Consider the following 13,271-nt stretch of genomic DNA (forward strand, 5'->3'; position numbering starts at 1 on the left):
AGCCGGGAATCGAACCCAGGTCCCTAGCACTGAGAGTCAGCAGTGCTAACCACTGTGCCACCGTGCCGCCCATAAGCAAAGCTACGAAATACAAAAATAGAAAATGGAGGATTAACCACAAGCCTTCACAGTTCATTTTCCTTCTCACTTATACATCCTTCTATGTTACATGATTACTAGATTAGAGTGGCAGTGCACGTGTCAATGATGGGTTAAAATATTTACTTGGGAAAAGAGTTTGAAAGTATTAATACAGTTTTAAAATAACAGCAGAAATGAAGGTAGAGGGTGTGATGCGCTATCGCTAACTATATCAGCAGCCCCTCTCCGACCACCTCTACATATAGTTGTGCAAGTCTTTTCCCTGTTCCTTGCACTGTGCAATCGGCTTCACGAAACTTCTGTTTCCTCCACTCTGGACTAACGAGCAACTACTGTTCACAATAGGCTGCTGTTCACTGTCCCTTGAACTCATCCATTCATTTCCTCTTAAATCTCCCAAATGCGTCAGCCACTGCTCTTAGGAAGGGCCCTTGGTACATACTGCACCTTAAATGTTGCAAGTTCCAGTCAACCAGAGCTCACTCCCACCAGTGTTAACCCACGATGGCTCCACACTAAAAAACGCAAGTAACATTCCAAATTCCAGGTACAATTGATACAAACTGTTTGTATTGTAGTGCAGCCTAGAAGTCATGTACTCCTCTGCATTCCCTGGGCCCCCAGTGCCTCTTCAGAGGGGCTTCAGTCATATGCGCAGATCAAAGAAGCTTGTGTGTTCTCCTTGAAGAAGATTGAGGACAGCTTAGAGAGAGATATTCAACATTGTGCATGGCCCAGTTAGAGTAAAGAAGGGGAAATGCTGTTCCAATTGAAGGAAGGGTTGAGAATCATAGAACACAGATTCAAAGTGATTGTAGTAAGTCACTGACATGAGGAAAATCATTTTTAACTCAGCGAGTGGCTCGAACTGGAAGGCATGGCCACAAAAGAGGCAGATTAAGGCATGTGTCTCAATGGGGAATTGGATAATTCAATAGATATCTGGAATTAAAAGTCTACTGATGACCATGAAACCATTGTCATAATTGTCATAAAAACCCCATCTGGTTCACTAATGTCATAGAATTATAGAATCCTACAGTGCAGAAGGAGGCCATTCAGCCCATCGAGTCTGCACCGACCACAGTCCCACCCAGGCCCTATCTCCATAACCTCATGCATTTACCCTAGCTAGTCCCCCTGGCACTAAGAGGCAATTTAGCATGGCCAATCAACCTAACCCGCAAATCTTTGGACTGTGGAAGGAAACCGGAGCACCCGGAGGAAACCCATGCAGAACAGGGAGAACATGCAGACTCCACACAGACAGTAACCCAAGCCAGGAATCGAACCCGGGTCCCTGGTGCTGTGAGGTAGCAGTGCCAGCCACTGTGTTACCATGTCGCCCATTGTGCTACTGTGCCACCCATAAATGTCCTTTAGGGAAGGAAATCTGCCATCCTTACCTGGTCTGGCCTACATGTGACTCCAGAGCCACAGCAATGTGGTTGACGCTTAACTGCCCTCTGAAATAGCCTAGCGAGCCACTCAGTTTAAGGACTACTAGGGATGGGCATCAAATGCTGGCTCAGCCCATGAAAGTACTGGAAGGTGAACAAAATAGGGTGACAGGGAAAGGGTTGCAGAGTGGTACTAAATAAGTTGTTCTCGGAGAAAGCCCACAGAGTCTTGACTAACTCCATGGCCTCTTCCTGTGCTGTGACCATTCTGCGAGTCTTCCCTTTGCACTGAGATCAGTTCAAATCTCCCCAGCTCCCTGTCACAATGTTTGTCAATTCCTTTATCAAGAAGCCAGACCACTTCCCTCTCTGCCATCTTTGTCTTTTGAAGTGTGATTTTTTTTTCGGTGAGGTTGGGGTTAAGGCAGGACAGAAATGTACTGTCTCACTGAAGTGCTCCTGACCCCAGTGCTAGATGTTAACACGAGGTGCATAAAAATGAAAATTCTATAGTACTTAAATCCACCACTTGAAGGCAAAATAAAACCTCAGCCTGATTTAAAACAAGCTTCCAGCTGGTCTAACGAAATGATTGCAGCTGCAGAATCCTTGGAACACAATTATGGCCCGCCCCTTAATAGCAGGCGTTTAATATAAGCATCCTGTAATACCCCATGACGGGGCCTGTTTTATCATTTCCATTCAGTAATTGCTGTTAGCCACTAATAATAGTCGCAATGTTTGTCTTTTGACCTTTCTCTAATTTTAATTGACTCACCTGGTACACACAGCGAGGGCAATAATTGTTTATTCGTATCAGACAAGTCATTAATTACTGTTTGTCAATTGTCTGTAATAAATGAGTAGCCAATGCTGCAAGTGAAAGAGAAGCAACGATCCTCTTGACACATTCGACATGAGATCAGTGAGGTGAATAACATCCCACATTATTTCCATAGACGCTAAATACCATCGCTGCAAAAGCTGGAGCTGAGGAGAGGAGCATTCGCTGGGTGAAACCCTCTTGACAAAAAACAGTGATGGTCCTTTCTCTTCATAATTAACATCCTGTGAATGAATTTGTGGGAATGTGCAATTTCGAACCCTGCAGTTTCTCAGAATACGACTGTTAGCAGACCAGTAATTATGAACCCAGAATAGTCACTGTTGCTCTTTTTTCCCATTCATTTCAGCCTCCATCTTCCCTCAATTAACCCAAGTGGAGAAATTTGACAATGGTAGAAATGTAGAGGAGAGAAAAGTTGGATCACCAGCACAAGAGACCCAATCATATAGATCATAGAATCCCTACAGTGCAGAAGGAGGCCATTCGGCCCATCGAGTCTGCACCGACCACAATCCCACCCAGGCTCTATCCATGTAGCCCCATGCATTTACCGTACCTAGTCCCCCTGACACTAAGGGGCAATTTAGCATGGCCAATCAACCTAACCCGCACATCTTTGTACTGTGGGAGGAAACCGGAGCGCCCAGAGGAAACCCACGCAGACACGGGGAGAATGTGCAAACTCCCCACAGACAGTGACCCAAGCCAGGAATCAAACCCGGGGTTCCCCGCGCTGTGAGGCAGCAGTGCTAACCATGGTGCCACCCTTATCTTCCCAGTTTTTCTTATTTGTCATTTTATGGATGCAAATAGTGGTTTTATGTTAAAAAAAATCATCATAAATGAAGGATTCCTGCTTTTGTAATAATCTCGAACATTAGCTGAGTTTCTGGATTATCGTCCAGCGATAATACCACTAGGCCATCACCTCCCCTTGTCCATTGTTTATGATCTTGGTCCCTTCAAAACATTCCCAGAGCTTTTCTCTAACTACAGACATTGGTTACAATGACAACAAATTCAGAAACCAGTCCAAGTCTTTAGAAACATAGAAAACTACAGCACAAAACAGGCCCTTCGGTCCCACAAGTTGTGCCGAACATATCCCTACCTTTTAGGCCTACCTATAACCCTCCATCCTATTAAGTCCCATGTACTCATCCAGGAGTCTCTTAAAAGACCCTATTGAGTTTGCCTCCACCATCACCGACGGCAGCCGATTCCACTCGCCCACCACCCTGTGTGTGAAAAACTTCCCCCTAACATTTCCCCTGTACCTACCCCCCAGCACCTTAAACCTGTGTCCTCTCGTAGCAGCCATTTCCACCCTGGGAAAAAGCCTCTGAGAGTCCACCCGATCTATGCCTCTCAACATCTTATATACCTCTATTAGGTCTCCTCTCATCCTACATCTCTCCAAGGAGAAAAGACCGAGCTCCCTCAGCCTATCTCATAAGGCATGCCACTCAATCCAGGCAACATCCTTGTAAATCTCCTCTGCACCCTTTCAATCTTTTCCACATCCTTCCTGTAATGAGGCGACCAGAACTGAGCACAGTACTCCAAGTGGGGTCTGACGAGGGTCTTATATAGCTGCATCATTATCCCCAGACTCCTAAACTCAATCCCTCGATTGATAAAAGCCAGCACACCATACGCCTTCTTAACCACCTCCTCCACCTACGGGGCCGATTTTAGAGTCCTATGGGCCCGGACCCCAAGGTCCTTCTGATCCTCTACCGTACTAAGAGTCTTTCCCTTTATATTGTACTCCTTCATCCCATTCGACCTGCCAAAATGGACCACTACGCATTTATCTGGGTTGAAGTCCATCTGCCACTTCTCCGCCCAGTCTTGCATCCTATCTATGTCCCACTGTAACTTCTGACATCCCTCCAGACTATCCACAACCCCACCAACCTTCGTGCCGTCGGCAAACTTACCAACCCATCCCTCCACTTCTTCATCCAGGTCATTTATGAAAATGACAAACAGCAAGGGTCCCAGAACAGATCCCTGGGGCACACCACTGGTGACCGACCTCCAATTAGAAAAAGACCCATCTATACCCACTCTCTGTCTCCTTTGGGCAAGCCAGTTCTGGATCCACAGGGCAGCAGCCCCTTAGATCCCAAGGCCTCTCGCTTTTTCGAGAAGCCTTGCATGGGGGACCTTATCGAACGCCTTGCTAAAATCCATATAAACCACTTCTACCGCTTTCCCTTCGTCAATGTGTTTAGTCACATTTTTGAAGAACATGTGCTCGTACCAGGCTCGTAAGGCACGATCTGCCTTTGACAAAGCCATGCTGAGTATTCTTGAGCATACTAAACCTCTCTAAATGCTCATAAATCTTGTCCCTCAGGATCTCCTCCATCAGCTTACCAACCACTGAGGTTAGACTCACCGGTCGGTAATTTCCTGGGCTATCCCTATTCCCCTTCTTGAAAATAGGAACCACATCCGCAATCCTCCAATCCTCCGGCACCTCTCCCGTCTCCATCGACGACGCAAAGATCATCGCCAGACGCTCTGCAATCTCTTCCCTCACCTCCCACAGTAACCTGGGGTACATCTCATCCGGACCTGGTGACTTATCTATCTTGATGCCATTCAAAGATTCCAGCGCAATCTCTTTGTTAAAGTCCACGTACTCAATCTTTTCAGTCCACTGCAAGCCCACAGTACATCCACCCATGTCCTTCTCCTCTGTGAAAACCGAGGCAAAATACTCACTAAGCACCTCTGCCATTTCTACCGGTTCTGTACAGATTTTCCCACCTTCACCTTTTATAGGCCCTATTCCTTCACGTCTCATCCTTTTACTCTTCACATATTTATAGAATGCCTTAGGGTTTTCCTTAATTCTACTTGCCAAGGCCTTCTTGTGACCCCCTTCTGGCTCTCCTAATTTTCTTCTTTAGTCCCTTCCTACAAGCCATATACTCATCTAGATCCCTATCTTCGCCAAGCTCTCTGAACCTTTTGTACGCTTTCCTTTTCTTCTCGACTAGGTCCCGCACAGCTTTCGTGCACCACAGTTCCTTTAACCTACCAACTCCTCCCTGTCTGCTCGGAACATTGTCCTGTAGAACCCTAGACAGACATTCCTTGAAAAACTGCCACCTCTCTTCAGTAGATTTCCCCGAGAATACCTCCTTCCAATTTACTCCTCTAATTTGCTGCCTTATGTCTTCATATTTCCCCTTACTCCATATAAATGCTTTCCTAGCTTGCCTGATCCTCTCTTTTTCCAATGCAAGCATAAAGGACTTAGAGTTATGATCGCTATCCCCAAGATGCTCTCCCACTGAGAGATCTGACACCTATCCAGGCTCATTGGTCAGTATCAGATCAAGTACAGCCTCTCCTCTTGTAGGCTTGTCCACATGCTGTGTCAGGAAACCCTCCTGAACACACCTAACGAACTCCTCCCCATCCAATCCCCTTACCCTAGGGATATTCCAATCTATGTTTGGGAAATTAAAGTCTCCCATCACAACAACTCTGCTATTATTGCAACTCTCCAGGATCTGTTTCCCTATCTGCTCCTCCACCTCCCTGTCACTATTGGGCGGCCTATTGAAAACTCCCAGCAAAGTGATCGACCCCTTCCCACTCCGAACTTCCACCCACAGAGACTCTGTAGACAATCCCTCCACAGCATACACCTTCTCTACAGCTGTGACACTATCCCTGATCAGCAGTGCCACTCCACCCCCTCTCTTGCCTCCCTCCCTGTCCTTCCTGAAACATCTGAATCCCGGTACCTGTAGTATCCAGTCCTGTCCCTGAGACATCTTTGGGAAAAAAAGTTCAGGTCACCACTGCCAGGTTGCCAGAAGTGCCTTTAGAAGGGGTTTTGTTAGCAATGAGGACATTTTACAATCTTGCTCATTACAGTTTTTAAAGTTTATTTATCAGTGTCACAAGTAGGCTTACATTAACACTGCAATGAAGATTACAGGAAGGATGTGGAAAATCCCCTCGTCGCCACACTCCGGCGCCTATTCAGGTACACTGAGGAAGAATTTATTACGGCCAATGCAACCTAACCAGTACATACTTTGGACTGTGGGAGGAAACTGGAGCACCCGGAGGAAACCCACACAGACACGGGGAGAACGTGCAAACTCCACACAGACAGTGAACCAAGTCAGGAATTGAACTCGGGTTCCTAGCGCTGTGAGACAGTAATGTGCCACCATACCACTGTGATTAGACCCCACTTGGAGTAGTGAGAGCAGATCTGGCACCATACCTTAGAAAGGATATAGAACCGGGAGCATAGTCTAAAAATTAGGGCCAGACCATTCAGGAGAGATCTTGGGAAGCACTTTAACATGCAAAGGGTATTAGAAGTTTGGAAATTTATTTATTAGTGTCACAAGTAGGCTTACATTAACACTGCAATGAAGTTACTGTGAAAATTCCCAAGTTGCCACATGTTCGGGTACACTGAGGGAGAATTTAGCATGGCAAATGCATCTAACCAACATGTCTTTTGGACTGTATGAGGAAACCCACACAGAGAATGTGCAGACTCCACATAGCTGGGAATTGAACCCGGGTCCCAGGCGCTGTGAGGCAGCAGTGCTAACTACTCTGCTGCCAAATTCCTCCTAGTGTGAGATTTCCCCGTTTATGTATACTTAAGGATAGATTTGAAGCTCTCTTGGTAAGACAATTAAAATTTTGTACGAAGGCAGCTGTCATTGTTTCTCTAGGGTTGACTTAGAGAGAGTTAGTCCGAGTGGTTTTGCACCTCACCTGATCTGACATCCTGGAACAGGATTTGGGGCCCAGGTTTTGTGGTGATGGATGACGGCCAACTCTTAATGTTCGATATCACTACTCCACCGAAACTGACAGCAACTTCCGGTGTCCGCAGAATTACCCAGGACTCCAAACCGTTGTGGTCAATGATTTCGACATTCCTCCGGAGGCTTCGCAAATTGCACTCTCGAAGAAATCAGGGAATTGGTGGAAATTTTCACTTTAATGCTTTTAATCTGTCTGTAAAAACCCTCAGAAAAGTTTACACATTGGTGAAGGAGGTTTTGAAAGACATCATAATTACAATTAATCACCCACACTGTCCCAAAAAAAAATCAAAATTTATATTTGCAGGATGTCAAAATTTTTCATTAATGATTAACACTCCACATATTTTTACTTTTAAAAAATATTTGGTGTGATGATACTGTGCCTTTAGGAATATATAAATGCCATGTTTCTTGTAAGGGGTATGTTTAGAATTCTGATCTGTTTCACAAGGTGCCGATTTGTCTAGCACACTTTTAAATTGATAGCTGGAAGCACAGGATAAGTACAAAGAACAAAGAACAAAGAACAATACAGCACAGGAACAGGCCCTTCGGCCCTCCAAGCCCGCGCCGCTCCCTGGTCCAAACTAGACCATTCTTTTGTATCCCTCCATTCCCACTCTGTTCATGTGGCTATCTAGATAAGTCTTAAACGTTCCCAGTGTGTCCGCCTCCACCACCTTGCCTGGCAGCGCATTCCAGGCCCCCACCACCCTTCTGATATCCGTGTTAAACCTCCCCCCCTTCACCTTGAACCTATGACCCCTCGTGAACGTCACCACCGACCTGGGAAAAAGCTTCCCACCGTTCACCCTATCTATACTTTTCATAATTTTATACACCTCTATTAGGTCACCCCTTATCCTCCGTCTTTCCAGTGAGAACAACCCCAGTTTACCCAATCTCTCCTCATAACTAAGCCCTTCCATACCAGGCAACATCCTGGTAAACCTCCTCTGCACTCTCTCTAAAGCCTCCACGTCCTTCTGGTAGTGTGGGGACCAGAACTGGGCGCAGTATTCCAAATGCGGCTGAACCAACGTTCTATAGAACTGCAACATCAGACCCCAACTTTTATACTCTATGCCCCGTCCTATAAAGGCAAGCATGCCATATGCCTTATTCACTAGCTTCTCTACCTGTGACGTCACCTTCAAGGATCTGTGGACTTGCACAGTACTCATAAGTTTTTTTAAAACTTAGCTAATGCATATGTGTCTATTTAGGTTTCCCCTGGGGTTTCAAGTAGAGTTTTGATTAGGTTGATTGATGGGGACAGAGTCATGTGCTTAATGGGAGGAACTTAGCTTGAGGGAAAACACAGTTTCTCTTTCATTTTTAAAACAAGCTGTTACTGCCCAGTTCTGAAAGAAGCAAGACTTCTCTTCCTCTCGCTCCAGAAGTTGTCTGAAAGCTCCAAAACTGGCAACCTAAGTACAAGCAGGTGGGCCTGTGTTTTGTTGACAATTTTTAAAGAGGGGGTTTAAGAGGAAAGTTGCTTGAATTGGAACGCATAGGGATAGGTGACTAGTTAAGAATTGTATCGCGTCATGTTTAAGTATTATTCAATTGTTAAATGTTAAGCTAATTGATTTCTTATTGTTAAACTGTGTTGTTAAATAAAAATTTGTTTTAATAAAAATTTGTTTTAATAAAAGCTCTCCAGTTGTCAGTAGAATCTCACACCTGGGGTGAAACATCCTCAGATTAATGCCAGAACAGAACATTGCTGGGGTCTAGTCTGACTTCATAATATACCTTTGGATTTCTGATTTGATATCCTAACAAATTGGAGGCTCTTTTCTGAGATTAAACGCTATAAAACAGAGAATGTTGAGGAATTGGTGTTTTCATTCGGGTGTTGCATTCAACTAGTTTAAATTGGGAGTGCCTTGTGGGGAAATGGCTCTTTCAATGGCTAAAGTTTTCCTGGGTAAGGAAGAGTCCACTAAGAGGGGTTTACAAAAGGTGGTTAAAGCAAAGCTTTTGGAATTGGTGGACCAGCTGGAGTTGACCTAAGGGGCGGCACAGTGGTTCGCACTGCTGCCTCACAGCACCAAAGACTCAGGTTCGATTCCGGCCTTGGGTCACTGTCTGTGCGGCGCCTGCACGCTCTCCCCGTGTCGGCGTGGGTTTCCTCCCACACTCCAAAAGATGTGCGGGTTAGGTGCATTGGCCATGCTAAATTGACCCTAGTGTCAGGGGGATTAGCAGGGTAAAATGTGTGGGATTACGGGGATAGGACCTGGGTGGGATTATGGTTGGTACAGACTCAACGGGCCGAATGGCCTCCTTCTGTACTGTAAGGATTCTAAAAATGCTAGAATCTATTACACAGGACCACACCTGAAGGGGCAAGGAAAATGGAGATAGTTTCAGTGATAGTTCAGCATTTACATTTGCCAATGGCACAATTGGAAATGGCTAAAATTCAATCACAAATGAAACAGCTTGAACAGGAAAAAGAATTGAGACAGTTGCAACATGAAAATGAAATAAGACAGCTTGAATTGGAATTCAAAGCAACAGAAAGAGAGAGAGAGGCAACTGAGGCAGAAAAAGAAAAAAGAAAGAGAATGGCAAGGGAAAGAGAGAGAATGGCCCTGACAGAACAAAGAGAAAAACAAAGAATAGCTTTGGCAGAACAGAAAGGAAAAGAGAAAGGCAAGACAGAAAAAGAGAATTAGAATTTCAGGAACTGAAAAGAAAATTCGAACTTGAAAAAGTAGAAGTGCAAAAGGCTAAAACTACAAGAGTAGCAGCAGAAATGGCAGATGATTTTGAATTGGTTCATAAATCAAGGTTTGCTTTTCAACATCAATTTTAATCTGCAAGGGATAGAAACTGGGGAAAAGAAAAATCCTCAGGTGGTAAACGCAAAGGAGATCTCGTTGGAGATAGCAAAGATAATTTGCCACAGGTTAGAAAGGAAACATATGAAGGTGGAAGAGAAATAAAAAGTCTCAGATATTTTCATTGTAATAAAGTCAGACACGCAAGGTCACAGTGTTGATGGCTTAAGAAAAGCACTGCAAAGACAGATGTGGTAAAACAGGATAAACACAGTAAGAAGTCTCACAACACCAGGTTAAAGTCCAACAGGTTTATTTGGTAGCAAAAGCCACTAGCTTTCGGAGCACTGCCTCTTCGTCAGGTGAGTCACCCGATGAAAGGGCAGCGCTCCGAAAGCTAGTACCTATGGAATGGAGAAGTAAACATTGGTGTTTGTGCAAAAGTACTGGTGGCTTTTTTTGGCATAACACATTTTATCACACTTTAACCTGGTGTTGTGAGACTTCTTATTGTGTTTACCCCAGTCCAACGCCAGCACCTTCACATCAAAACAGGATAAGCCAGTGGGTTTTGTTGAAGTGGCAAAGGAAACCATGGCTGAAGCTAAAGAAGTGCAAAAGAATGTGCAGCCTGGTCAGAGATTGGTCGATAAGTAGGTGCCAGATCGTTAAAGAATTATTTATGTGGATAAGGTTTACTCGTGTATGAGGAGGAGTAGGTAAGGTTAAAATTTTAAGCGCTACAGGATCAAATCAATCTCTAATGGTTGAAAGAGGAGATACATAGTTCAGAAGGTGTATTGCCAGTAAAGGTGGTGGTATGTGGAGTTCATGGTGAAAAGAGTAATGTTCCATTATATAAAGATAAGGTTGGAGAGTCTGGTGAAAAGCGGTGATGTGGTGGTAGGAGTAATAGAGGAATTATCTTGTCCAGGACTATAGGTTATCCTGAGTAACGATATAGCTGGGTCACAGGTGGGAATGATGCCTACTGTGGTTGAAAAGCCAGTGGAAAATCAAAACTCGAGGTGTTAAAGGACATATATCCTGGGATTTTTCCTGTGTGGTAATAAGATCACAAAATCACAGGTTGAGACAGGAGGAGAAATCCAAGAGTAAAGATAAGGAAGTTGAAGGGTTCTGTTATCAGAAACATTTTTTTGACCAGATGGTTGATAAAGAACAAGAACAGGGGGAGGACGAAGTGGATATCTTTAGTTCAGGAAAGTTGGCAGAATAGAGCATTTTAACTTGCATAATAATCCATTCTGCTACCTGAAAGTTTAAGTAAAAAATGATAATCAGTGCCTTCCTGTTTTGCTGTCTGTGGGAATACCTCCATGCCATTGGCTGCTTGCTGACACCATGGTTACTGCATACCTGGAGATCCCCTTGACTTGGTGCCAGATTTAAGGTACCACGAGGAAAAGGAAAAGTCACAACTCAGAGATTGCGAGCCCTTTATGGGCAGGTTTCTTCAAGGAAAGCCACTAAATGTTTAGCTGGTAAAATGGAGGCGCTTTTACCCACCCTGTGCTGTCCAGGCCAGCGTTCATAGTCTCCCTACAGGGGAGATATTTAAATAGACACATCACCAAGTCACAAGTAAAGGCTAATTGTTGAGCTAACTCTCTGGATTGGCAGCTGTTCTGAAACCCCGATTCCTGCATTCGGGAAAGGTTAGATGATCAGGGTCAGAGGAAGAGATGAAAATTCACTATCTTCTAAAGAAAGTACTTCTGACATTTGAAGTGCGATGAATGCTGACCAGAGGGGACTTTTAAAAAATATTCTCGTCAGTCTCCTATGTTCATGTGTAATCTTCATGCAAAGCTAGGTTAGAGAGCAAAGGAAAATCGGACTGAACTTAAAAAAAAGAAATAGGCAGGCATTAACAAGTCTGCCTGTATACTTAAAAAAACCCACTTGATTCTTAAAGTAAATAAAATCTACCAATGTGAATGAAGCCCAGTCCATCACGCAAACCAGCCTCCCATCCATTGACTCTGTCTACACTTCCCACTGCAAAGCAGCCAGCATAATCAAGGACCCCACGCACCCCGAACATTCTCTCTTCCACCTCCTTCCTTCGGGAAAAAGATACAAAAGTCAGATCACGTACCAACCGACTCAAGAACAGCTCCTTCCCTGCTGCTGTCAGACTTTTGAATGGACCGACCTCACATTAAGTTGATCTTTCTCTACACCCTAGCTATGACTGTAACACTACATTCTGCACTCTCTCCTGTCCTTCTCTATGAACGGTATGCTTTGTCTGTATAGTGTGCAAGAAACAATACTTTTCACTGTAAACTAGTACATGTGACAATAATAAATCAAATCAAATCTGCTGCCCGGATTCCACATGAACTTGTCCAAGTAGTCTGCAGTCAAATCCACAGTAAATTTATCAAACTGCTCCAGTTACCAATACACTTCAACTCAGGTATGTTGCAATGAAGTTTCTAAATGATTAGAGATTGCAGAGTCACAAGGAGCAGCAGGAGAAATTTCAACCGAACTTAATTTAAAACTCGCTCCTTTGACTCGCAACATCACTGCAGAGGCTACTGCTCCGTTTATCAAATTAGCTTTTGACTGGTTAATTTGCCTTAGACCACAGCCTCACTGTGACAGAATAAGTGAAACTTTGTTTCTGTATATACAGGATTCCCAATTTAAAAAAAATAAACCAGCGTTTTATAAGTTGCATTCTGCAATTTGGTCAATTCTCTTTCTGTCTCAGCAAGGACATTCCCTGTAGAGTACAAACAGGACTACTGTCGGCAGTAATTAGAGACCTTTGCTTAGGGTGACTTGAGTTAGTCCAATTCTGTTCTATCGCATGGGATTCTTACCAGCGCTCTGGGTTCAAATCCTGCGCTTCCGCCCGCTTCTCTGTGGAAATCCAAGAATTTCACCGTGACGGGGTTTAAATTACACCCGGGGTCACGTTATTATCAGGGACCGGTGCAGAATGACCGAGGGAGAACCTTTACACAAGGGGGCAGAGATATAAAATAAAAGAGTTGGGGAGGGGAGAAGCAGAGATACATCCTGTCCAGCAGAGAAAGGATGTGGAGATGCCGGTGTTGGACTGGGGTAAACACAGTAAGGAGTCTAACAACACCAGGTTAAAATCCAACAGATTGATTTGGTAGCAAACGCCACTAGCCTTCGGAGCGTGCTGCTCCTTCATCAGGTGAGTGGGAGATCTGCTATCTCCTTGGAGATCCTCTCCACTTGGAGCCGGCAGATTTAAGGTACCAGGAGGACCAGGCAGGAAACGAAAAAAAACGAATGT

This window comes from Mustelus asterias, chromosome 12 (assembly GCF_964213995.1).
Source record: "Mustelus asterias chromosome 12, sMusAst1.hap1.1, whole genome shotgun sequence".
Lineage (NCBI taxonomy): Eukaryota > Metazoa > Chordata > Chondrichthyes > Carcharhiniformes > Triakidae > Mustelus > Mustelus asterias.